The 27,671-nt window shown below is 38.7% G+C and overlaps 1 long non-coding RNA gene across 1 annotated transcript; it reads left to right on the top strand.

Moving 5' to 3' along the window:
- On the top strand, positions 3,883-7,666 carry LOC110255414. The gene is made up of 3 exons (XR_002335572.1): positions 3,883-4,085; positions 4,630-4,742; positions 7,477-7,666. It is a non-coding gene; the product is annotated as an uncharacterized LOC110255414 (long non-coding RNA).

Genomic DNA, 27,671 nt, shown 5'->3' with positions numbered 1-27,671 from the left:
AGAGAGCCCTAAAAGACTTAGTAGTACATTTAGGCTAATCTGATGGAGATTGAGAGAAGGCCTTTTTTTTTTTGGTCTTTTTAGGGCCGCACCTGTGGTTCCCAGGCTAGGGGTCAAATTGGAGCTGAAGCCAACTGCTTATGCCACAGTCACAGCAACTCAGGATCCGAGCCGAGTCTGTGACCTACATAGCAGCTCACAGCACTGAGCAAGGCCAGGGATTGAAACACGTCCTCACAGATGCTAGTCAGATTTGTTTCTGCTGAGCCACGATGGGAACCCCAACAGAAGGCCCTTTTAACTTCAGTTTTCTTTTTACCACATTTCAAGATGAGATTTGCCAGTGACATCACCCCATTCAAATGTGGGTATATTGCCTGAGGGAATTTGAGTCTCAAATTGTTCAATGGAGACTAGAATGGAAAGATTAGATAATAGGTGTGCTTGTTTTAACAATGTATAATTCTGTGAAAATTCAAGGTCTTCTTGTATCGTTAATAGCTTTGTGAAATCCCACCTCAGCCTTCCTTCCACAGGCTTTACTCCTTTTTGCTTCTATACTCTCATCCCAAGTAAACCAAGTGTATTAGCATTTGATGCATGGTGGGTATGTGTCCTTGGAGAATCCTATTTGGAGTAAGCAGATTTGAATTATGAGAAGCAAGAATCGTATTATGCAAATATTCTATTAAAATTACCCTAAAATTGAATTTAAATTACACCTTTCCACACAGAATTAGGCTTTGAAAATGAGGATAGATTTGAAATACACTGGGTACCGAAAGCTCTTTGTGGCTCTGCCTTTTCAAGCAGAAGAAAAGTAATGGACAGCCAGACGATTCAGAGAAAAGGAGAAAGAAGCACACAGAAAAGAGTCTAATATGAAACAAGAGGCCAAAAGGCTGTTAATAGCTGATATAACATTCTTAAGCATGAATTTTTTTCTGCATATTTAGTTAACAATAACCTTATTACATTGCTACAATGCCTTTATAGTTCTTCCTTAGAAGAATATATCAGTAGGCATTTTGAGTGTAGTAGTATAGAGATTACAGTCTTTCCACTGTACTTATCAAGCCCATTCAAATGGTCTCCTAAAAGAGGCAAGTATCTTATTTACCTGAAGATAATTACCTGTTTTACATTTGGGAAAAATCTCCATCATTCAAATGGCAGATATTTTCATTGTTATGAAGGACGACATTATAAAGATACATCATTTAGGAGGAAATGGTGGGTATGAAAGGTAATAATACTCTTCAAACTCCACTGTTTTTAAAATCATTGAAATTATGCAAATGTTTTAAGCTGTAAATCTGACAAAAGATTTCATTTCGGTTAAATATGGACAGCACACTTTGTCTAATAAAGGTCTAATCCACTTCCTTTTCCTACTCTTTCTCTGGTCACTTCTGAATATGCCTTTTTCAGGTCCATCCAGTCGGGATAGGATAGGGCTCCTGCAGTTAGTTATTGCCTCTAATTCCCTGCAGCTGAAAGTAATTCTTACCTTCCACTGATTAGTGCTCATATAATCAGTGTTACTGTTGGGGTAGACATGGATATCCAGAGACCTCAACACGGGAAACTAGGGCTGGCATGAGCAACATTTTGCCACTCTTTATTTTTTGTCCAGGGCAGACATTGATAATCAACCACAGCACTCTTCTCCACTGAGTCAAAACCTGGCTTCAGAGCCTTTTTAACACAGAACACTGGAGAGCCTCATAAGTCAATAAAATTTTCCGTGAAAGTCTTTTTTCTTTTCTTTTTTTTTTTTTTTTAATATATGCAATGGACTTTAAAATCAGAAAAGCTGAATTCTGGTCCCAATTCTGCCACTTCCCCTCACTTAGCTTCTCTTAAATCTCTGTTTTCTCATCTAAAACCTGGGGTTTTATATATATAGCCTTTTCTGACTATGAAATCAAATGTAACAAAAGTCTGTAAGTTGTAAAGTGCTATTTAGATATGGGGTATCTATTCATTTCCGACTAGATTGCAAGTGCCTGCAATGCTTATCTCACAGCACTCGTTCACCTCCCCTTCCTTGCCTTATTTAAGGGAGCTCTCTGCTAACTTCTGGTCCCTTTCTTTCCTCATTCAAAGTGAGACTTAGAGAAAAGAAAATGTTTCCCAAAGTTTTTAAGAGGTTCACTATTTAACAACATTCTGAGTCTCCTGTCATTATCTCTTGCTACACCAATAATACTACATCCTTAATCATCCACATGAAAACAGTGGAAATTCCAGCATTTCTGACCCTTTAGTCTTCCTATTGACACCATCAACGTCTTGTTTTTGAAGATGCCTGGTGTTTGGAGAGTGGTGACTGGGGATGCATGTGATTCCAAAAACGTCCAAAACAGTCATAAGCAAGACATACAGTATCATCTGAAGGACTGTTTTTTATTTCAGTTATTGTATTTTGCATCTCTTCTTAAGTTTGATATCTTGTATCTCTTTGCTCAGTGTTTCCTATAAGTTATTCATCTTTGCCTCTGGTTTATCTCCAATGTCTTGCATCATCTTCAGCATCAACAATCTAAAATCTTTTTCCTGGAGGCTGAGAATCTCCTCATCACTTAGCTGATTTTCTGGGGTGTTTCCTTTCTCCCTCATCTGAGTATCTGAGTTATAGTTCTCTCTCTTTTCATTATTATAGGTTTTTGGTGTGGTGACCTTTTTATAGATAATAGAGTTGTAGCCTGTCTTACTTCTGGTGTCTGCCCCCCCCCATTGGCTGAAGTGGGTATGGGGGGCTTGTTGTAGGCTTCCTGATGGGAGGGGCTGATGCCTGCCCCCTGGTAGGTGGAGCTGATTCTAATCCCTCTGGTGGGTGGGGCTTAGTCTCTGGATGGGATTAGAGGCAGCTGTGTGCCTGAGGGGTCTTTAGGGAGCCTGTTTACTGAGGAGTGGGGCTGTGATCCCACCTGGGTTGTTGTTTGTCCTGGGGCTTCTCAGAGCTGCCTGACAGGTGGGGCCAGGTTTTCCCGAAATGGCCACCTCCGGAGAAAGGCAGCTGCTGAATATTTCCGAGAGCTTTGCTTCCAATGTCCTTCCCTCACAGCAAGCCACGTTCACCCCTGTTTTCCCAGGAGGTCCTCCAAGAACTGCTGTCAGGTTTGATCCAGATTCCTATGGAGACTCTGCTTTGCCCTGGGACCCAGTGCACGTGAAAGTCTGTGTGTGCCTTTTAAGAAGGGCGTCTCCGTTTCCCCCAGTCCCGTGGAGCTCCTGCGCACAAGCCCCCCTGGTCTTCAATGCCAGATGCCCCAGGGGCTCTTTCTCCCAGTGCCAGACCCCGCGCGTAAGGGTTTGATGTGGAGCTCAGAACTCTCACTCCTGTAGGTGAGTATTTGTGAACCAGTTAGTTTTCAGTCTGTGGGGCTTCCCACCTGGGAGGTGTAGGGTTGTTTATATCGCGATATCACCCCTCCTACCTCTTGATATGGCCTCCTCTTTGTCTTCTGGAGTAGGGTATCTTTTTTAAGGTTTCCAGTCATTTGGGTAGAGATTTCTGAGCCTTCAGTTGTGAATTTTGTTGTTTTTAGGAGAGAAGTTGGGCTCCAGCCCTTCTCTTCCACCACCTTAGTCCTCTCTCCTGGAAATGCAGGATCTGAGCTGTGTCTGTGACCTACACCACAGCTCACAGAAATGCTAGATCACCAACCAACCCACTGGGCGAGGCCAGAGATAGAACCCACATCCTCATGGATACTAGTCAGATTCGTTTCTGCTGCACCACAATGGAAACTCCAAAATATTATATATTTTTAACTCAAAAGCACAATTATGATAGTTGTTCCCTTTATACATCACTTCATCTTCTTAAGATTAATGAGTTTATAAGTTGTTAGAAGTTTATAAACTAATAGTTTGTTGTCTTTCTAAAGAATGCTTTCTCTTAGAAACATGATTCAAAGACTGGTTTGGTAACTCATGGATGCTTATGAAGAAAATGGCTTTCTTTACAGACTAAGGCAAGGAGAGAGAGAGAAAAAGAGGAAAGAAAAGGAGGAAGGGAAGGAAGACAGAAAGGAAGCGTTATGTTCATCCGCGTTTCTCTCTGCATTCTTTAGGAAGTGAGTATGATCTAGGAATAATACTACTGAGACTACTTCTTTATAACCACCACAGAATTCTTATAAATTTTTGCAAAAAGTATGTATCAAGTAAAAATCCATTAAACTGTGCGCCGCTCCAGCACACGGAGGAATACCGCTCCTTATCTTCCCCTCTTTTATGTGGGTGCCAATTATTAGAATCTTATGATGTGATAGAAAATGTAATCATAGGAGTTCCTGCCGTGGCTCAGTGGTTAACAAATCCAACTGGGAACCATGGGGTGGCGGGTTTGATCCCTGGCCTTGCTCAGTGGGTTGGGGATCCGGTGTTGCCATGAGCTGTGGTATAGATTGCAGATGTGGCTCGGATCCCACGTTGCTGTGGCTGTGGCTTAGGCTGCCGACGGCAGCTCCAATTGGACCCCTGGCCTAAGAACATCCAGGTGTCATGGGTGTCACCCTAGAAAAGACAAAAAAAAAGAAAAGAAAAGAAAAAGAAAGAAAGAAAATGTAATCATGACGAAAAGGAAACTGACCACCTACTGTGTGTTTGGCTTTACAGGTGATCAGATCTTCTAATATAAACACACTTAGTAAGGCATGTGTCACCATGCCCACATTATTGATGATGAAACTGAAGCCCTGAGAATTGACTTTTCTGAAGTCACACAGCTGGTAAGTAACAGACTCAAAACTGCAATGCTGATTTGGAAACAACGTGCTCTGTCCATGATGGCATAGCTACTCTAAAATAGGAAGCACTAAAAGAACAGAAGACTCATAAAAGTTGATGACATAAATTATAAGGCAAAAAGATAGTCGCTGATCACAAAGTTTTGAAATGGAATATTTTAAAAATGTGCCTGGCATCCATAGAAATATAAGAGATAAATGAAAAGTAGGAAATGATAAAAATACAATGGATGTAATTTTTTAAACTGTCGCTGAAAATATGCCATGCACCATTCATGGACCTGAAGAGCTGAATATACTTAATGTTTTTCCCTTACATTATATTAAAAAGTTAATAAACTACATTAGAATACTAGAACACTTGGAAATAATATTATTTTAAAGAAAATGAACTTATGATGGCATATATAGACCCAATGAAATGATTCTTATGCTAAGAAAAAGAAATAAAACATTTACTCAGAACTTAGATAAGAAAACACCTACACATTTTATGTCCATGGAGTAATCAACAGTAAATAAAAATTAATGCTTTCAGTGGGAGAATAATGTGTTTGCGCACAAACATGTTAACTTTACAGGCTAAAGCTCAGAAGAAATAGCACTATTTGCTAACAACTATTTGCGAGCTTTTGTTTTCTATTAGTCAAATTTAATTGATTATAACTAATGTTAATTACTTATTTAATATCTTCTGTTTTCGTCCATTATATAAGACATAAGAATATTTGTAAATGTTTAAGTATTTGAAATTTTTTTATATCTGTTTTCTTCAGTAGGCAAGGAAATTCTAGAGAGCAAGGACTATATTTATTTTTGTCACTACTGTCCCTATTCAAGAAATGTATACATTTAACACTTGATAAATTTGTACTGATCAGGTGAATTAGGTAACAGCAGCAAAGGAAAAGAAACACAAAAGATGTTGTATCTTATTTAGTCACACTGAATTTTGATTAGCTCTTTCCTGGTTTATCGCCTTCATCATACTAAAATTTCCTCAAGGGCATCAAGCAGTATTTATTCATCCTTGTCCCAAAATCTATAACCATGAATGGTATCGGGGCAATCAATAAATACCTACTGCAGAGTTCCTTGATGGCTCAGCAGGTTAAAGGTTGGTGCTGTCCCTGCTGTGGCTCTGGTTACAGCTGTAAAGCAGGTTTGACCCTTGGCCCAGGAACTTCTGCATGTCACAGGTGCAGCCGAAAAATATATGCCTATTGAAAAAAATTGAACTGGGTAGGAAACAAAACCATACAGTTGCACAGTAAAGGACAGGGGTAGAAAGAGCCATATAGCCCAGTTTAATGACTGGATAAAGGACATAGAGAGAGAGAAGAGCCAAAGATGATACAGGTTTCAGAGGATAGGATATATTACCTCCAGATGCTAACACTTTTGGGACACTGTACATCAAGCATAAAATGGGTCTTTTTTTTTTAGTCAAAACAAGACACTAAAGTAGTTATTATAGAAAATAGACATTATGTAATATGATAGGGAACAAAGAAAGATTTTGAAATTTATTAAATGAGAGAGAGTAATTGGAGAGACTTATAGGAATTATCTCTCCAGACTTTCTGAAACTCTATCTCATACAGCACTTCATATAGTTTTTCCATTAAGCCATTACTATGAAAATATTCTAGGAGTTCCCATTGTGTCTCAGTGGAAACGAATCTGACTAGAATCCATGAGGACACAGGTTCGAACCCTGTCCTTGCTTAGTGGGTTAAGGATCTGGCATTGCCGTGAGCTGTGGTGTAGGTCGCAGATGTGGCTCAAATCTTAGCATTGCTGTGGCTGTGGTGTAGGCCAGCCGCTACAGCTCAGATTCGACCTGGGAACGTCCACATGCCGTGGGTGCGGCCCTAAAAAAAGACCAAAAAAATTTTCTACAAATTCTAACATTGAAGTAACCAAAATAATTTCACTACCTGCCATTGATATAGAAGAAAGTGAAAAAGAAACAAAAACAACAAAACTTGAGGGTGTATATCCCCCTTGGGGGGTTTTGAAGTAATGGTAAATACACTCTAAGAATCTGAGCTACCTAACCTAGAGTTAATCAGTTTAGTTCAGTGAAAAAGTCTGCAATTTCTTCATTATACTAAAATCTTTTTAAAGACTTTTTATTCCATCCATCTCCAACATTTTAGCTATTAACAATAGATAAATTTTTCATCACAAGGAGAAAAACTATAACTGTGAAGTGATGAATGTTAACTAAACTAACAGTGGTAATTATTTTATAATATAAACACATATTGGGAGTTCCCTCTGTGGAGTAGTGGGTTAGAAATTTGACTGCAGGGGCTCGGGTAGCTATAGAGGCACTGGTACAATTCCCAGCCCAGAGTTAATGGATCCGGCCTTGCTGCAGCTGTGGTGTAGGTTGCAGCTGTGGCTCAGATTCAGTACCTGGCCTGGGAACTTCCATACGCTGGGTGCACGGCCATTAAAAAAAAAGTATATTAAATCATTATGTTGTACTCCTTAAACTAATACAATGTTATATGTCAAATACATCTCAATAAAACTGGGGGGGAGGGGAAGCAACTATTTTTAACAAAAGAAAATCCTTACAATCTCAAATCAAAGCAAATTTTATATTAAAAGCAAAAATTAATATATGGTAAACATTTCTTTCAGTGTTGTTGCCTTTAATTTCCATTAAAAAAGTTAGGAAATAGGCATTATTTCCATTTTACAGACCAAGAGCATGAGCTACAGCAGCATCACATAGGAAATAAGCGGTGCTAGGATGTGTGCCAGGTCAGCCCAAATCCAAGGTCAGTACTCTTCATACCACCACACCAGTTCTTCTCATATGACATTTCATTATCTGTTATGAAACGGTATCTACCTCCATTGTTGGCAGGCTCTTCCAAAATAGGAAAGAAATAAAAGGATTGGACAGCTGGGGCAAAGTTGAGCTTCCTTTTTGGCATCTCAGGTGATGAGCTCATACCTTGGAGGGTGATTGATTATACTTAGGCCAAAATGTTAAGGACCCATAACTGACTTGCTGTCCTAAGCGTTACCATCTGATCACAATAGGAATCCAGCCTTCACAAACGTGCAAACAAAAGCTTTCTTGGCGGTTGTGGTCAGGAGCAATTAACAACCTATTAGCAATACTCAGATGCAGAGTCTCAATTGTCTCCATTGCTAAATTCAGTATTCATTGAATATTACCCATATAGAAATACCAGGATTTGAGAAATCTCAGGGACTGGTGTGAGGGGAAAGGAATAAAAATGTTTTTCTCTAATCGTGATATTGAATGTCCCAAGACAGCATCACAAACAGTTAACCAAGAGAAAGACTTTATTTTTAGCATTTGAGCTTCCCCCATAATATTATCTCCCACTTCCCAAATCCATCTTAATTAAGAGTGGCTTGATTCACAGAACATGGAATAAAGATCGATTCCTATGACACTGAACCGAGAACTCTCTGGTTCCCTACTAGAGCTGTTAGAAACAATTCCAAAATTAAATAAGGGAATTATTCATAGCCACTTTTCACTTCACCTTCTCTTGGAGAAGATCTCTGAGAAATGGAAAATTCACTCAGAGGAAGTCTGAGATGGCTCCTGCAAAGGTTTTTAAGAGGTAGTTTGTGTGTAATGGGCAAAGCATAGATTCTAGAGCAGGACTACCTAGGTTCAGTCCCCAGCTTTATCTCTTACTTAAAAGCAAGTTGTTCAATCTCCCTGTGTTGTGGTTTCTTTATCTGTAAATCAGGATAAGAATAGTTATTTCATTGGATTATTGTGAGAAATGATTGAGTTTATATACTCAGAGCACAAAACATCATCTGCACACATATGCTTTGAAATCATTAGCTATTAATTATCTACAGAAAGAGACTTTTCAGCTTTCAAGTTGCCTCCATCTCTCTTCCCAGTTAGAATCATGTGAAAGGTTGAAGACGTTAATATCTGTGTGGTCCTGCTGAATTCAAAGTTTCATGAAGGGGCGCTCCCGTCATTGTGCAGCAGAAACGAATCCGACTAGGAACCATGAGGATGCAGGTTCGATCCCTGGCCTCGCTCAGTGGGTTAAGGATCCAGCGCTGTTGTGAGCTGTGGTGTAGGTCACAGACACAGCTCAGGTCTGATGTTGCTGTGGCAGTGGCTTAGGCTAGCAGCTATAGCTCTGATTCGTCCCCTAGGCTGGGAACCTCCATGTGCTGTGGGTGCAGCCCTAACAAGATAAAAAAAAAAAAAATCATAAAGGACTATATCCAAAAAACAAATTAAAAAGGTTAAGTGGGAGCCAAGATGATTGGCAATAGGGGATTTGGGTTCCAGCCCTGACCCTAAAGACTTGTTTGATTTTGCAAAATCAAAGCACATCTCTTAGGCTGTCTCTTCTCATTAGTTAATTTATAGTTTGGACTAGGTCAGCATACCCCAAAGCATGTGCTGTGAAAAATTTACAGTGATGATAATATTCTTTTGAAATATTTTTATATGTGCTTTCACAACCAATAAATCTGTACTGGGTCCCCCTCCCAATCCAGTGAGTCAACGTCACTGGTCCCCTCAGGATGAGAGTAAATTCTACCCAGCACTAAATGATCCTTCTTCTTCTTCTTTCTTCTTCGTTTGTCTTTTTAGGGCCACACAAGCAGCATATGGCAATTCCCAGGCTAGGGTCCAATCGGAGGTACAGCCACCGGCCTATACCACAGCCACAGCAATGCCAGATCTGAGCTGTGTCTGCAACCTACACCACAGCTCATAGCAACGCTGGATCCTTAACCCACTGAGTGAGGCCAGGGATAGAACTTGAGTCCTCATGGATACGAGGCAGGCTCATTACTGCTGAGCCACAACGGAAACTCCTAAGTGATTCTTCTTTAGGTTTGAATCACAAAGTTGACTTCATTATTTTTTCCAATCTCTAGATGGCAGTGTAAAGAAGAAAGTTTGTCATAAGAAAAAAGATTCCTAAAATTCGAAGCTGATTTTACCTAGAATAACACCGATAAGAAAGTCCTTTATGGCTGGTGCAGTGAGAACAGAGGAAGGATTCAAATAAGTGAGCTAAAAACAAGAGATGCATGTGTCCTGCATCCATTTAGTTGGGGAGGGAGGACAGTCTGCAGGCTTTGTTTGATAAACAGTTTGAGGGAAACATTAAAAACTTCCCTGATCTGCCAATATGGGAGAGATGCTTCAAGGTAGATGATAGTAAGAAGTGAGGTTAAGGAAGGAGAGTTATCCTCCTCAATCACCTTCTACTCTGATCTCATGTGAAAAGGCTCTGAAATTTCCCCTTTGCTCTGGGGAGGGGGGTGGGGAATATGTAAACATTCGTCTCTTAAAGGGCCAGTGACATTTCACAGAAGGAACATTGCGAGAGGAAAAATGATCCCTTTTATGGAATAGACAGCCTGGGCCGGGGACTGAATGCAGGCTGTTTCAGTGTAAATCTGTACAGCACTGGCCAGGCTGAAGTAGAGCCAGTTAGTAAAAGAAGGCAAAAAAAAACTTGGGGATAAACTCCAAATTCTCAGGGCTACTAGCCACATTTTGGCAACCTCGGCACAAGGAACTGAAGATTCAGATCCGTCATCCCACAGCAGAGGCTGGCGGGAATCCAGAGGAGAGAGCACAGACCCCATTGCCAAAGGGTGACACGAGCAAGCCTATCCTTCCCCATAAGAGCCAGAGGCCACTTTGAGAGATGAGGCAGATGATTTAACTAATTGAGACTTTCGTCCAGAGAAACAAATTGATGGAGACTAAACTTGAAACATCTGAGATACTTTGGCTTGGTAGTTAAAGTTAACCACACCCACATGCTCAGTCCCCTTAGTCGGACCATCCACTCAACAGTGTAGGAGCCCATGAAGACTGTCAGATTGACAACAGAAACTAAGGAACCTGGTTGTGTGTGAGTAAATCTGGGACCAGATAACACATCAATCTCATATGATGTCCCATTAAAAAGAAATTTCCACATTGAGATGCACTTAGAAAATGTTGGATAAAATAGTCGTCTTGTCTACAGATCCATAATTCGTATTAGCAGCTTAAAGAGTCGCAATGGCCTAGAGTACAAAAACCGGTTCAAATGGTTTTGAATCCTCTTGTAGTTTTGTCTGCTCATACTACTTTCCCTTTCCCCATACTTCTGGTTTCAGTTCTCTCTCCGCAGGTGTGGGGATAAGTCCCCCTATTCCAGGGCACAAAAAAATGGATTAGGAAAGGGCCTATGACCCAAGCAGGGTCAATTAAATCCTTCAATAGCATTTTCTGTCTTGAGCTGGTGAGAAGAAGCCCCTTATCTTTGCTGGTTGCAAACATTAAGAACATCAATTTAAAACTTACTGAAACCATTGTGTGTAATGTACAGAGAGAAGCAAAGGCCAGAGAGACAGAAAAAGTGAGTGAGCTGAAGGTTTTAATCCTACTTGAGCTCTTCCCTTCCTGGTGACAAGAGTTTGAGCAGGAATTTTTGTCATTTACAAAGGATCCAAACTAACCATAGTCTACTTAGGTTTTTGGGTTTTTGGTTGCAGAAAACAAAGAACCATTAAGAAACACACTTTAGGAAATGCTGATTTTAATGATATGATGTCTATTTTTTTTAATTTCTATTATAGGAGCAAAAGCTTTTGCTTATGTGTTACAAGCACAGAAAGGTGATCTCACATCCAAAGTAAGAAATCCCCCTCACCAGAGACAGACATAGTGCTATTTGTCTTTAAAACGCCATATTAATGAGACATTTGAATCCAGACATTTTAAAATCTCCATCAGTGTCCTCCATTACTTCATCATTAGTGGAAATGGCAAAATGCTCACTAAAAATTACTTCCAGAACACGAAATGGATATTATACTGTTTAAATGGATGTCATATAAAAATAATTTGCTTTAATCATAGCACAAACCATCGCTATGATGCCATATTCATTGTGACCCTTAGGGATTTCTTCATTTAGAGTAGGATGAATTTTGACTAGGCATAAGTGCTTTTTGTGAACAAGTAAATCCCCAAAACCCAATACATGAAAAATACAACCAGGTGTGAGTGGCTTTAAAAAAATAAATTATGCCAAGATACATTGCCCAGCTGTATTTCAGATTTCAAGAGATCTTAAGATATATTCAGGCATTAGGGGCTCAATAATACTAAATTATATTTTCCTGGGTCTTTTGTCTCTAATTTAAAGTCTATTTATGAGAAAACTGAAGACAGCATTTTCTGGCTGTGTATATTTAATTTACTAAAAAAAAAAAATGTTGCTTAGCAAAATTTTACATGATTCTCATGCAGATGCAGATTTCGGTATGACCATGTATTTTTTTTTTTTTTTTGAAAGTAACTTGTTTTAACCATAAAAAAGTAAAAAAAAAAAAAAATCAACATCAGCTATTTAAATTTCATGCTTATAAATATATAGTTTAGTAGAAAATGCCTAAGCTAAAGAATCCGACAACACTGGGTTGAAACCTCAGTCTTGCCCTTTGCGGGGTTATGTAGCCTTCAGGAACTTAGTGAACTTCCTGGAATCTCATTAGCTGATCTGTAAAATGGGTATAACCAGACTGTCCAGCATATTAAATAATATTATAAGTGAAACTGCAGCATATTAAATAATATTATAAGTGAAACTGCAGCATATTAAATAATATTATAAGTGAAATGCTCAAACTAGGCATTCCCTCCTCAAACTTCTACTATAGAAGTAGAAATAATGATGGTACCTACTTTGTCTTCTGGGGGAAGTTTTCTTTCACAAATTCTAAATGATTATTTTCGTGTAATATTTAACCATACCACAACTACGGATTCCAAAACATTTAAATAATTCTATAAAAATCATAGATGTGCAACTAACAAACAGCAAATGTTTAACAAGGATAAGGTAGGTTCCAATGCAAAAATCGATGCTGAAGGATTCCTCTATGTGAGAAAAATCTGCGTGTTGAGTTTCCATCATGTTCCAAGGAGAAAGAAAGAAATCACTGGAATATGAGACAAATTGGCATACGTGATAATGGGTAGATGTGAATCCTCCTATTTGGCCACATGCTCCAAGAGGGTTTTATTGTCCCCTAAACAAGAGGATTCAAGAGCAGCATTGTCTTAGTCAATTCGAATTTATCCACAGTGGCTGCCGTGGAGATGAGTACAATGCTATGGAGCAGAATACCCTGTGGTAACCATTGTTCACTGACAGCAGAGCCAGTCATTGTGTCCAAGGCAAGCCTCTCACGTAACGGTGGATGAGAAATCCAGCAACTCTGGGTTAATCCTTAATATTTATGTGATTTTCATAATACCATGTTAATGCATTTACTTTCTGCTTAGATGAAGCAGAATGGGTGGTTTTGTTTGCAATTGGGAACCGTGACTAATGCAGAGATATTCTGGAGGGACCAAGTAAAATTGGAGAAATGAAAAAGGAGATATAAAGCTCTACAGAAATGTGAAGAGAGCACTGCAGAGAAGAGGTCAGATTAGAATATAAACTCCAAGGATGAACGGGACTTAAATAAATGGATATGCGTTAAAACTGCCTACTGCAGCTCTCTGCTTTTGTTACCGTCCTCACTTAACAGAAGTGATCAAGATCTAACAGGGTAAAGAATCAAGAGACATAAAATCTGATTCTAAGCCTTGATATCAATTACCTGAAAAGAACACAATTTCTTCAGACACAGCCTCATTCCCATCCATAGGGTAAGAGGGTGAGGTTCAGTTACGTGATCTCAAAGATGCTATAATAAGTTTGCCATAGGGTAAATGATGTTAGAAGAATGAATGAAGGTATGATAGGTAGACAGATGATAAATAGATAGAGGAATGTAGGAATACAGAGTTTTAAAATATGCTAATTTAGCAACTTGAGTTTCCTCAAAAGGAAAACTCACCTTTCTAAGGAAATGCATAGATAACCTATGTAGGTGGGGAGTGAAGATGACAGTCCTAAAATTATACTGAGGTAAAGTAATGCTTGTCACTAAAGTTGTTCTGTTTGAGGAAAGGGCAAAATTTCGAAATTCATACAGGGAAGTTGTATTGGATTCTCTTTTCGGAGCAGGAAATTCAAGGAGGTGGGTCAGATGGGGGGGTGGGGAATGAATTCCTCAAGAAGGCAGACAAAGAGGAAGGTGGGACGGGGTCCTGTCAAATGGGAGTATTTCAAAATAAAAACCGTGTGCCTTCTCCAGAGCCTGCACAGCTTCAGTCTAAACTGAAAAGGTTCAGATGGGATAGATTGCCTGCACCCACTCCCAGTTAGTGGGGCTGTGTTCTGATTGCTGGTTGATCAAGAGTCTGGAAAAGTGTCAGGCCATATAGACAAGAGAATAGCCCAGTGTCACAGAGCAAATATCCAATTAACCTTTGTCAAAGTAAACGAGGTTTTTTTGGTTTTTGTTTTTTGTTTTTTTTAGGGCTGCCCCCATGGCACATGGAAATTCCCAGGCTATGGGTCAAATCAGAGCTATAGTTGCCCGCCTCCGCCAGAGCCACAGCAACGCAGAATCTGAGCCACATCTGGGACCCACACCACAGTTCATGGCAACACCGGATCTGAAACCCACTGAGCGAGGCCAGGGACCAAATCCACATCCTCATGGATACCCCTTGCTTTATACTGTTACAGTCCCCACAGACTTAATGGCCCAAAAGTTTTGGCAATTTCAAGGATAAGGATTAGAGACATTTGGCTATTATACTTCAGCACCAATGTATCTACCCCATCAGAGTGTGATAGAAATCAATTATCCCAACCTTGATTTTGCAGACTTGAAGTGTTTACACTTTTAGCTGCTGATTGTCTGAGGTTCCATCTTATTATGAGCTAAATGGTGTCATCCCAAACCCCGTTTCCTCATCGTGTAGTCACATACGGAGATGGTCTTTAAAGAGCTGATTAAGTTAAAATGAGGACGATAGAGTGTTGCCTGAACCCCATATGACTGCTGTCTTATAAGAACAGGAAAAAATACAAGGCACCCGTGCAAAAGGAACAGGCCATGTGAGGACACAGCAAGGTAGCCTTCTGCCAACAAAGGAGAGGGGCCTTAGAACTTGGACCTCTAGCCTCTGGAACTGTGAGAAAACAAATTCCTGTTGTCTAAACCACCCAGTCTGGGTATTTTGTTATGGCAGCCTGAGCAGTAATACTTATTTAATCTTTTTCCTATGTTTTGAAATGCCAGTAATGAATGAGAAGACAAAGGGAGAATAAGTAGAAGCAGAAATGATTAACTAATAAGACTGGCTGTTAAACAGCCTGCTTCAGGAAATGTAAGACTCAGTGTCAAGATTATCTATGTTGGGCGGAGCAGGATGGGGCCAGAAGACACGTATGCCTGTAATAAGAGTAGATTCCACCCACTTTACAGTTACTCTAAGAGGTAGGATAGTATAGCCAATAAAACGTCAACCAGAAGCACGAGCATTGGTATTACCTGGAAAGAGAGAAACTGGAGTTTTAACTAGCCTGTTGAAATAAAGTTAATTTATGACACAGTATAAATATGCACTCTGCAATCTCTATATTATAGTCAAATCAAAATTAGAAATTGAGTATAGTTGGTGTTGCTATAATTGTTTCCTAATTAAATTTATGTTAAGCTACCATAATTGTTTCAAAATATCCAGAAGCTGTGCAAATGAGAAAAGTTATAAATAAGAGGACTACAATGGGCCTACAGAGAGCCCTGCAACATTACAAAATTGACTCAAACGTTGTACACTTGGGAAAAATCTGTCATTTCATTAGGGAATTAAGAAAAATACATTTCTGGAGTTCCCGTCGTGGCGCAGTGGTTAACGAATCCGACTAGGAACCATGAGGTTGCAGGTTCGGTCCCTGCCCTTGCTCAGTGGGTTAACGATCCGGCATTGCCATGAGCTGTGGTGTAGGCTGCAGATGCAGCTTGGATCCCACGTTGCTGTGGCTCTGGCATAGGCCAGTGGCTACAGCTCCGATTCAGCTCCTAGCCTGGGAACCACCATGTGCTGCGGGAGTGGCCCAAGAAATAGCAAAAAGACAAAAAAAGAAAAGAAAAATACATTTCAATTTGAAAAAAAGGAATGTATATAAGTGTATAACTGGGTCACCTTGCTGTACAGCAGAAATTGACAGAACATTGTAAATAAACTACAATAAAAAAAATTTTAAATAAAATATACACACACAAAAAGAAAAATACATTTAGGCTTTTAATTCTCAATATGTATCATCTTTTTATTTTCAAATATTCAATAGCAAAAAATATCTTTAGCATGAGAAACATTTTACACAAAGAAAAACACAGTATCATGAAATGGGATTTTATATACTTTATGCAGTGCAAGTAAAACATGGAAATAAAGAAGGGAATTGGTAATGTGAGAAAAGAAAGAGGAAAAGGAAAAGAAGAAATCCTCTTTTTTAAGGAGAACATGAGAGCATAATCACATTACATTTCTACTAACCCAGGGTGAAAACAAGCCATATGCTACCAATCTTCTAAGATTTTTATTTTTTTAATAATTTTCAGCAGTTCAGGAGAGTAGACAGATAACTAGTTTCCATCTGGAGAGATACTATAAACTCAGCAGTGTTATCGGATGAGCTACATACTCTGGAGGAGCCAGTGCAAAACAAAAATGCGGGGCCACTTGTTCAAAAATTATTAGGAATTTCAGGATGGAAAACAGCTGAGCGTTAAATAAAGTGTCAAGCCCTTCAACAGGAAGCCCTGTGCAACTGTACAGGCTATGTTTCCAAGAAGTCAGCCCAGATGATGTGTTTAAAAGTGTGACTGATGTGGATCAGGCATCCATGAATCTAATTTAGATCAATGTGTGTATCAGGGTAAGTTCTTCCAAGATATTTTTAGCAGGTAATAAGGATAGTTGTTAAATTCCAGGCCAAAGTTTAGCACAGGATATACTGAAAATCTAGGTACCCTCTGTGAGCAAGGCCTTTTAGTGAAATCTATTCTGTGAAAGCCTCTTTTTCTGGCCAAAGAAGGAGGTGGCTAATGAACTGAACCAAAGTCCATGTCCCTTGTTACCAAAGTTCAATGCCATCATCTTGGAGAGTGTCTTGATAAGTACTGTCTCCTGCCTCATTACAGAATTTGCTTTCCTCCAACATTCAATAAGAATTTTATTGAATTTTATGGAATTTACAGCCAGTCATTTAATTAAAAACCTAATTTCATTCTCTATGTTGTGTTCCCTAACCTCCCTAACTCCTGCAAATTACTCTACTTTATTAATTTTTGTGAAAGAAGGACCTGATTAGGAGTTATTGTCAAAATTTCTAGCATAGACTTACAAAAAACCTTCTAAACAGTCTAACTTGCTTAAGAAGTTAATATATGAGATATTACAAGAAAGTCATATTTCATTTTAAAATAAAGATCAGATAAAAGAAATCTGACTCACAAAGTCACATTGTCTATTCTTACACTGTAGCGACATTCTTGAGGGAAAAGAGGAAGCCAGTTCTGCGCAAATGTTTGTGGGAACAATACAAAAATAAGTCACAGGGGAGTTTTTCAAAACCAACACTGAGTGAAAAGAATATTGGAAGGAAACACACTTAAATATTACCTCTATGTGGTAGGAAAATGACCAATCTATTCTCCCCTCCTTCTTGAGTTTTCCTATATCCTGGAATTTTTCTTTTAATTAATTGAAGTGTAGTTGATTTACAATGTTGTGCTAATTTAGAAATTATTTCTAATGATACAATTTATAATAAAAAAAACATTGAAGCTCTACACTGAAACTAATACAGCTATACGCCAATAAAGTTTTAAAAAAAAAGCATTGAAGGCACAAAAAATGAATTAAATGAAATTAGTTTGATTGGATGACTATTGCTGAAGAAGTAAAGTAACAGTTTTATTTTTGGAGGGGTTCTTACCATTGGTGTTTTTGTAGGTGCATGCATGTGTAAGAATAAATTTATCTCAATGAATCCAAGCTACATTATAGTGATTGTCTAACAAAAGGGTGAAATTGCATTTCCCCTTGTGTTTTATTATACAGCACTGTCATAAAATACAGCAGCCAAGTACAATGAAGTAGTGACAAACAGACTGGTATGTGTAGTACATAAGGAGAAGTACCGTTGACCTTGAAAAATGCAGGGGTCAGAGGGACCAACCCTGGTGCAGACAAAAATCCAAACATATACTTCTGAATCTGAGGCACCCCCTGCACAGATTCAACCAGCAGCAGGTTGCAGAGTACTGTAGAACTCTTTATTAAAAAAAAAAAAAAAAAAAAGCCCACATAAGGGGACCCGTGCAGTTCGAACCTGTATTGTCCAAGAGTTAGCCATGTTATTATTCTTGATTAGTTTTCTTTCTTTTAAGGATAAAAATGTCAAGAGGTCAACAAAGATGCTAACCCAGCAGGCTCCTGAATGCCCCTCCTCCCACAGACACACCCAACAGAGCACGGGAAACCAGGGAGCAATTGCTTCTGAAAAAAAATCCTCAAACTAACAGAGTGACTCCTACATAGCAAGTGGGTAAGAAAATACCAAATTAGAAAGGGTAGGAAAGGCTGAAACACAGCCTGACCATAATCCCCACCCACAGAACAACGCCGTACCATAAAGAGAGAACTTACTGCCACCAGTGTCTCCCAGAGCATCAAAGGGATCGAGTTCCACATTGAGGATTGCATGGCTTGTAAGACTCCCACTCAAAGAGGTGGGCCCCTAACACATCCAGCTCTATAAGCCAATGAGGTTTGCTTCCTGGAGACCCAAGCGACTGCAGGAAAGGAAAAGGCAGTTCTTAACAGGCGTATAAACATTTGCTGTGGCTACACTCCTGGGACTCAGTACAGAGGGAGGAGGCAAAATTGCCCATCTCTAGTCTTTCCTTGAAAGGGGCCAGCCCATCTGGTTATTTTGAAAACTGCTGCCCGAGGGGTCAGGCTTCTCAGCATTCATCTAGGTCAGCCTGTGATATTCCCTGGAGACAAGGAAACCCACAGACACCTCCCCTGCCATCACTGAAACCTTTGGCAAGTTTCCAGTCTCTCCCCAGAAGGAGTTCACATTGATCCTTACGATCTGTGCCCCAGGTCGTGCAGATGCTGCCCCAAGGACAGCTGCCCAGAACACTGGGCTCTGATAGCCACGGGGCTTCCCTTCACGAGTCCCACGTGACCACAGCAATCAAAGAAGCAGATTGTCACAAGCACAGGAGCGATAACTTTGCTGTACACCCAAAACTAATACAACATTGTAAATTAATTATACTTCAGTTTTAAAAATGGTTTAGGAGTTCCCTTGCAGCTCAGCAGGTTAAGGATCAGGTGTTGTCACTGCTATGACTCTGGTTACAGCTGTGGCACAGTTTCAATCTCTGGCCTGGGAACTTCCAATGCCACAGATGAGGGCAAAAAAAAAAAGGTTTTTAAAAAAAGAGTAAGCAAAATAAGCATTTTATGTAGAAAGAAGAGGAAGTTTTCAGAAGAAAAATAAAAGACTGAATAGAATTTGCCTCAGAAATAGGATTTGAGGGATGGAAAGGTTGGGGCAGGCAACAACTGTAAGTACTTTGGGGTTTTTTTTTTTTTTTGATTATGTGTATTAATTACTTAAAATATTAAAATTATGAATAAATAATAAGTTTTTCAATTGAAATTACAAATAAAGCCACCTCTCTAAGAAAATTCTCATTTGTCTTGAAAGAGCAAGCAAGAGAATATTTCAAAAGAAGGACTATAGTGCTATCTTCATCACAAGTCTACCACATCTTGAAAAGAGTATAAGTAGCATATCTGAATTATTTTAAAAGAATATAGGTGAAAGTGCCCGTGGGAAAACATAGAACTGTGTATGAGAAAGATAAATCAAAAGTAACCAGCATTTTCGATTCTGCTAAGGACAAAAGATCCAAAAAGCTGAAGTCCATGTTACATACGGTAGCAAATAATTTGGCGCTCCATAAAAGAAACAATAGAACAAATGATTTTAGTTCTCAGAGAGTCTTCTGCAACGTGGAGTGTTAAGCTAAGACAGAGATTTCTGTGGATTTCTTTTACTCACCCTTGTGGATACTGCCAATAGAAGTTACTAACAGAGTACTATTCTTTTTGTTCAAAAATATATTTAAGTAATCTGGGTATTTTATTGTATGACAGTAGTGAAATGTCACTGGAGTACGAAAATTTCTTATTCCTAAAAATATCTGATACACTGGCAAACAGTGTTTTGATTTTTGTTCCTAACAGTATTCCTTCTATGTACCCACATTGATATTATGTTCAAACCATACCTAAATACTTCAAATGCATACGATTATTTGCATAGATATGCCCCCCACAACGAGGCTGTGATTTTTTTAAGGTGGGAACTCTCGTTGTACTCATTTTCTCATATCCCATCCAAGCCAGGGAGCGAGTCCAAGATGGAGCTGGACCTGTGCTACAGCTGCAGCAATGCTGTTTCCTTAACCCACTGCACCAGCTGGGGAGCTAACTGGCACCTCCACAAAGAAGCCAGATCATTACCCCACTGTGCCAAAGGGGGAACGCCTGTTGTACTCATTTCAAAGTCTCTAGCATTCATCATAGAGCCTGTCACATAGTAGATATTAGTACAATTTGCCTGAGCAAATAAAGCAATAAAGAAATGATTCATCCTGCCTGAACAACTGCAATCCATTTAGTGGTGAATGAACTGCAACTGTTGAGTAACATGTATTAAATATCTACTCTGCACAACAAAGCATAATTTTTGAGAAGCAGAGAGTAAAAAATCATAATCTTTCTTTCACATCAAGCAATTTCCCTAGTAGGGGAAAGCAACATGTACATCTATTGAGTAGTTACTATACAGCAAGAAAATGATGGATGTTTGCATGTATGATGTCATTAAATCCACAAAACAACTTTTGAAGTTGTTATAGTTGATTGACAATGTTCTATCAGTTTCTGCTGTACGGCAAAGTGACCCAGTCACACATACATACTCACTCTTCTTCTCACGTTATCTTTCATCATGTTTTATCAGAAGTGATTTGGTAAAGTTCCCTGTGCTGTACAGCAGGACCTCATTGCTTATTCATTCTAAATGTAATAGTTTGCATCTATTAATCCCAAACTCCCAGTCCATCCCACTCCCTCCCCCTCCCCCTTAGCAACCACAAGTCTGCTCTCCAGGTCTGTGAGACTGTTTCTATACTATAGATAGGTTCAACCGTGCCATATTTTAGATTCCACAAATAAGCGATATCATATGGTATTGTTCTTTTTCTGACTTCACTTAGTATGAGAATTTCTAGTTCCATCCATGTTGCTGCAAATGGCATTATTTTGTTCTTTTTTGTGGCTGAGTAGTATTCCATTGTGTATATTTACCACGTCTTCTTATTCCATTCATCTGTCCTTGGACATTTAGGTTGTTTCCATGTCTTGGCTATTGTGAAGAGTGCTGCACTGAACATAGGGTTCATGTATCTTTTTCAGTGAAAGTTTTGTTCAGGTATATGCCCAGGAATGAGATTGATGGACCACATGGTGGTTCTATATTTAGTTTTATGAGGAGCCTTCATACTGTTTTCCACAGTGGCTGCATCATTTTACATTCCCACCAACAGTGTAGGGGGGTTCCCTTTTCTCCACACCCTCTCCAGCATTTCTTATTTTGTAGACTTATTCATGATAGCCATTCTGACTGGTGTGACGTGGTACCTCATTGTAGTTTTAATTTTGATTTCTCTGATAATTATGGTGTTGGGCATTTTGTCACATGCCTGTTGCCCATCTGTATGTCTTCTTTGGAGAAATGTCTCTTTATGTCTTCTGCCCATTTTTCATCTGTGGTGTTTTGTTTTGTTTTGTTTTTGCTGTTGAGTTGTATGAGTTGCTTGTTTATTTTGGAGATTAAGCTCCTGTCAGTTGCATCATTTGCAACTCTTTTCTCCCATTCCATAGATTTTCTTTTTTTATATTTTCCTTTGCTGTGCAAAAGCTTGTAAGTTTGATTACTTCCCGCTGGCTTATTTTTGTTTTTATTTCTATTGCCTTGGGAGACTGACCTAGGAAAACATTTGTACAGATGATGTCAGAAAAATGCTTTTCCGGGAGTTCCCGTCGTGGCGCAGTGGTTAACGAATCCGACTAGGAACCATGAGGTTGCGGGTTCGGTCCCTGCCCTTGCTCAATGGGTTAACGATCCGGCGTTGCCGTGAGCTGTGGTGTAGGTTGCAGACGCGGCTCGGATCCCGCGTTGTTGTGGCACTGGCGTAGGCCGGTGGCTACAGCTCCGATTCGACCCCTAGCCTGGGAACCTCCATATGTCGCGGGAGCGGCCCAAGAAATAGCAACAACAACAACAAAAACACAAAAGACCAAAAAAAAAAAAAAAAAAAAGAAAATGCTTTTCCTATGCTCTCCTCTAGGAGTTTTATGGTGTCTTATGTTTAAATCTTTTAAGCCATTTTGAGTTTATTTTTGTGCACGGTGTGAGAGTGTGTTGTAGTTTTATTGATTTACATGTAGCTGTTCAGTTTTCCCAGCACCACTTGCTGAAGAGACTGTCTTTTTTCCCATTTTATATTCTTGCCTCCTTTTCAAAGATTGATTAGCTATAGGTTTCTGGGTTTATTTCTGGGTTCTTTATTCTGTTCCATTGGTCCATATGTTTGCCTTTGTACCAGTACCACATTGTCTTGATGACTGTAGATTGGTAATGTTGTCTGAAGTCTGGAAGAGTTATGCCTCCTGCTTGTTTGTTTGTTTTTTTTCCCCCTCTCAGGATTGCTTTGACAATTTTGGGTCTTTTGTGGTTATACATAAATGTTTGGGTTGTTTGTTCTAATTCTGTGAAAAATGTCCTGGTTAATTTGATAGGGATGGTGTTAAATCTGTAGATTGCTTTGGGTAACCTGACTATTTTAATGATGTCAATTCATCCATCCCAGGAGCATGGAATATCTTTCTATTTCTTTGAATCCTCTTTAATTTCCTTGATTAATGTTTTATAGTTCTCAGCATATAGTTCTTCCATCTCCTTCTTCAGGTTTATTCCTAGGGTATTTAATTTTGGGGAGGTGCAATTTTAAAAGGTATGTTTTTTTGTATGTCTTTTCTAATATTTCATTGTTAGCCTACAGAAGTGCAAATGATTTCTTTTTTTTTTTTTTTTTTTTTTGTCTTTTTTAGGGCCACACCTGCTGCATATAGAGGTTCCCAGACTAGAGGTCTAATGGGGGCTACATATGCCAGCCTACACCACAGCCACAGCAATGCAGGATCCAAGCCACGTCTGCGACCTATACCACAGCTCACGGCAACGCCAGATCTTTAGCCCATTGAGTGAGGCCAGGGTTTGAACCCACAACCTCATGGTTTCTAGTCAGATTCCTTTCCGATGCGCCATAATGGGAGCTCCGGGAACTCCGCAACTGATTTCTGAATGCTAATCTTGTATCCCGTTACTTTATTGAATTCATTGATCAGTTCAAGTAGTTTTTGTGTGGAGTCCTTAGGGTTTTCTATATATAGTATCATGTCATCTGCATAGTGACAATTTTATCTCTTCTCGGATACCTTTTATTTCTTTCATTTGTCTGATTGCTGTGGCTAGGACTTCCAACACTATATTGAATAAAAGTGGTGAGAGTGGGCATTCTTGTCTTGTTCCAGATTTTAGCAGGAAGGCTTTCAGCTTTTCTCCGTCGAGTATTATATTAGCTGTGGGCTTGTCATGAATGGCTTTTATTATGTTGAGATGTGTTCCCTCTACAGGCACTTTGGTAAGAGTTTTTATCAAGAATGGATGTTGGATTTTGTTAAATGCTTTTTCTGTATCTACTGAGATGATCATGTGGTTTTTGACTTTTGTTAATGTGGTGAAGTTTTTACTATTCTTGAAATAACATATACTATTAGAATAAGAATGCAATATGACGGTCTTTACCTGTGTGCTCCAATTTGTGCACTACCAAATTTTTAAGAAAATTCTTTTTTTTATGTTGGCTAAAAATCTGGAAACTTTTCTTCATCCAGAAATCCTCTACATTAATCACATAATAGACTGTCATTCTAAAATATCCGAGCATTTTTATAGCTCCTTTTTTATATACAAGTTAGAAGTCCTAAAAATTTTAATAAACCAAATTATCTAATTTTAACTATTAAAATTAGGATTAACATACCATAAATTGGTGTAAAATTTTTGTTCTTCATAAACACCCATCGCATCATTATTAATATGAATATTAACAAACAACACCTAGTTAGTGTTTTTTTATAGCTAAGCACTTTGCCAAGCACGCTACAAATATCATACTTAATCCTTCCAGTGATGATATGGGAAATTTTTTACTAACTTCATTTTCTTAGATAAGGTAATTGAGGCTTTATGGGGATTAATTAATTTGCCAAATTTACACACCTAGAAAGAATGGAGACTGTTTTGCTCGCCTAACTGAAATGTCTATGCTTCCCCATTCCATTACACTGCCGACCATACCTGTGAGGTGGGCAGCATTAACATTTCTGTTCCCATTTTATACCTAAGGAAACTGATACATGGCAAGGTTGAATGACCCACGGATAGTAAGTAGGACCTTTGTCCTTCTAACTCCAACTTTAGACAGGTGAATTAGATGACCCACCAGTGAGGAGAAAAGACAAACAACTGCTTTCTACATTTTACTTTTCGAAAAATGATAGTGAGTAAAGTCCAGAGGTTCATCATTGCTGGTGATCACTTTCGTGAACATCTTTCTGGAGCTGCCCCAGATTTACTTTGAAGCTCTCTGCATGCAAGTGCACTTAGAGTGCAGATCTAGCCAAAGTTAATAGTATAAACTTTAGAGAAATTCCTATGGAATTGTATATTGTACTCACGCACATACTCTTTGAGTCTCCAAAGAGATTACCACAATGCAAACTATGCAAACAATTTGTAGTCAATCCCTGGGATTCTCCATCTACTAAAGGGCTTTCCAGGATGGTGAGGAACAGGAAGACCTAAAGGTTAACTCAGCTTCACGGCCACTTGACTAATATTTAAATGTCTCCCGTATGTCAGTTGCTCTATTTTTTATTAATTATCACAGGCTTTGATAATATTTCAGATTATCCAAAAAATGTACAAAGTTTTTTTCTTTCTTATTTTTGGAAGTTAAAAAGATTTGATAAATGCAAAAATCCTTGACATTTAAAGTAACTTGCCTCATTACATCAAATCTCTCTCATTTCTGATGTTAGCCATCACATATTTAAAACCCAAGCTATTCATTATATACATATGATATTTTATATATAATATATATGTATATACACACATACACATATATATGCTGCCTTGATATATATATTGCCTTGAACCAATATTGTTATATCAGGACAAAAAGAACAGCATATAACGTTATGAATTCTTTCTCTTTGAATTAGACGTATATTGAAATTCAGTGAAATAAGAAAGATTAGATGTCTTGCATTAGGCACAATAAAAATTTACACTCTTGACTCTGTGGTTTGATGAGGTGAGAAAACATTTTGTGACAACTTTGCTTCTTAACTTTGCTTCATGACTACAGAAATATTCTGACCATCCATCTGGTTCACTGAGATGACCTAAGTTTCAACTCCTGTTACATGTATCAAAGTCTGTACCATTGATATGGGATTTAAAATTAAATATTCCCAGAGTTATTACATATTTACTTTGTTTGTACCCTTGTTTTGAATATTTTAATATTCCTAGTTTAAATGCAAATTGTTGGCATGCTATGTTATTCCATACATTTTATTAAAATCAGTTCAAAGCAGGATTTTTTTTTTTTCAGGGCAATGGTACTTGTTTTTTTTTTTTCCATATATATACATTCTTTTTTTATATTATTTTCTGTCATGGTCTATCCCAGGAGATTGGACATAGTATGACCTTATTGTTTATCCATTCTAAATGTAATAGTTTGCATCTCAAAGTAGAATATTTACTTTAAAAAAAAAACCTCTAAAATATATTCAAACCAAACAATCACAGATCTTAGAAACAATATTCAAGGGCTTGAAGTTTATTATTAGTGATACAGATCAATACTTTAATATACTCATTTTTATTTCAAATAGGTCCAGCTAAAATAAATTTTTAATTTTTTAAAAAGAAAAAACTAACCAGAATTATGTACTAATATTTCAACTAACATATAGTGCCAAGTAGAATCTAATTTTTAAAAAGACATATTCCAAAGAAATATATGGACATAACAAAGGGGATTATTGATTTTCAACTCTCAAAAAAATTTTTTTCAATATTTTTCTTTTTCGAGCATCTCTCTTCCTGTGTCTCTCATCCAGCAGAAACCCAAATCTTCATGAATTCATCCATCTGCTTTTTCAGTGGCTGTACATGCACAGCTAAGGAACCAGGAAAAATATGACTACAAATCATTTAACCAGGACTCTGGCAATCTTACTACAATTTGGAAGACTTTCTCTCTTTATAAAATGGGACTATATTTAGGAGTTCCAGTCGTGACTCAGTGGTTAGTGAATCCGACTGGGAACCACACAGTTGTGGGTTCGATCCCTGGCCTTGCTCAGTGGGTTAAGGATCAGGCATTGCTGTGAGCTGTGGTGTAGGTCACAGATGCAGCTCGGATCCCACATTGCTGCAGCTCTGGTGTAGGCCCGTGGCTACAGCTCCGATTAGATCCCTAGCCTGGGAACCTCCATATGCCATGGGAGTGGCCCAAGAAAAGGCAAAAAGACAACAACAACAACAACAAAAGGCTACGCTTAGAACCTACTAGTAGTAGCTTGAATAGTTGACCCCAGCAAGGTATGTTGCTACTGTCCCCTATCTATACACATAGTTACTCAATTCTAGTATGCATGATAGAGGTTTCAGAATTATTAACCTGGGAGTTCATGTCGTGGCTCAGTGGTAATGAACTCTACTATTATCCATGAGGATTCGGGTTCGATTCCTGGCCTCACTCAGTGGGTTAAGGATCTGGCGTTGCCATGAGTTGTGGTGTGGGTTGCGGATATGGCTCATATCCGCAGCTCAGATTGGACCCCTAGCCTAGGAACTTCCATATGCTGCAGGTGTGGCGCTAAAAAGCAAAAAATCAAAAAAACAAGAATTATTAACCTGTATCTGCGTGGGAAATGGTTATGTCAGCCAGAGAGGGTGCTGTGTTCAGTTCTTTTGTATTTGGTCTTAGCGTTTCCACTCATTTCCAGTTACTTGAATCAGTTACTTGAATACTATGTTTAGCATTTTGATAGACTGCCAAACTATCTTCCACTACCTTTTCCCACGACCCTGTCAGGGAGATTATTTCATATACTTGTAACTTAAATTCTTTTGTCAAGGTCAATGTGATGGTTAATTTTGTGTATCAACTTGTCTGGGCCACTCGGTACCCAGACATTTGACCAGACATTATTCTGAGTGTGTCCGTGATAGTCTTTCTTGATGAAATTAACATTTAAACTGATAGACTGAGTAAAGCAGTTTGCCTCTCAAGTGTGAGTGAACCTCATTTACTCAAGTGAAGACATGAATAGAACAAAAAGGCTGAGTAAGAGGGACCTCCACCTGCCTGACTATTAAGCTGGAATATTGATCTTTTCCAGCCATGAGACTCAGACTGAAACACTGGTTCATTTTGGACCTCAAGCCTGTGTTATGGAATCCCCTAACTTCCAAAATAATTTCTGTATTTGCATCCATTACAATTTCCTTTATGTATTGTAAAGGTCTACAGGCTTTGACAGAGGCCTAATGTCAAGTATGCCATGTGTCCACAGTTGCAGTATCACACAGACTTAAAGCATCTTTTTTTTTTAATTCTATTTTTTTTTTGTCTTTTTGCCTTTTTCTAGAGCCAAACCTGTGACATATGAAGGTTCCCAGGCTAGGGGTCCAATCGGAGCTACAG

This window comes from Sus scrofa, chromosome 9 (genome assembly GCF_000003025.6).
Source record: "Sus scrofa isolate TJ Tabasco breed Duroc chromosome 9, Sscrofa11.1, whole genome shotgun sequence".
Classification (NCBI taxonomy): domain Eukaryota; kingdom Metazoa; phylum Chordata; class Mammalia; order Artiodactyla; family Suidae; genus Sus; species Sus scrofa.
Note: the sequence above shows the minus strand (reverse complement) of the source record. Positions and strands in the feature narration are given on the sequence as shown.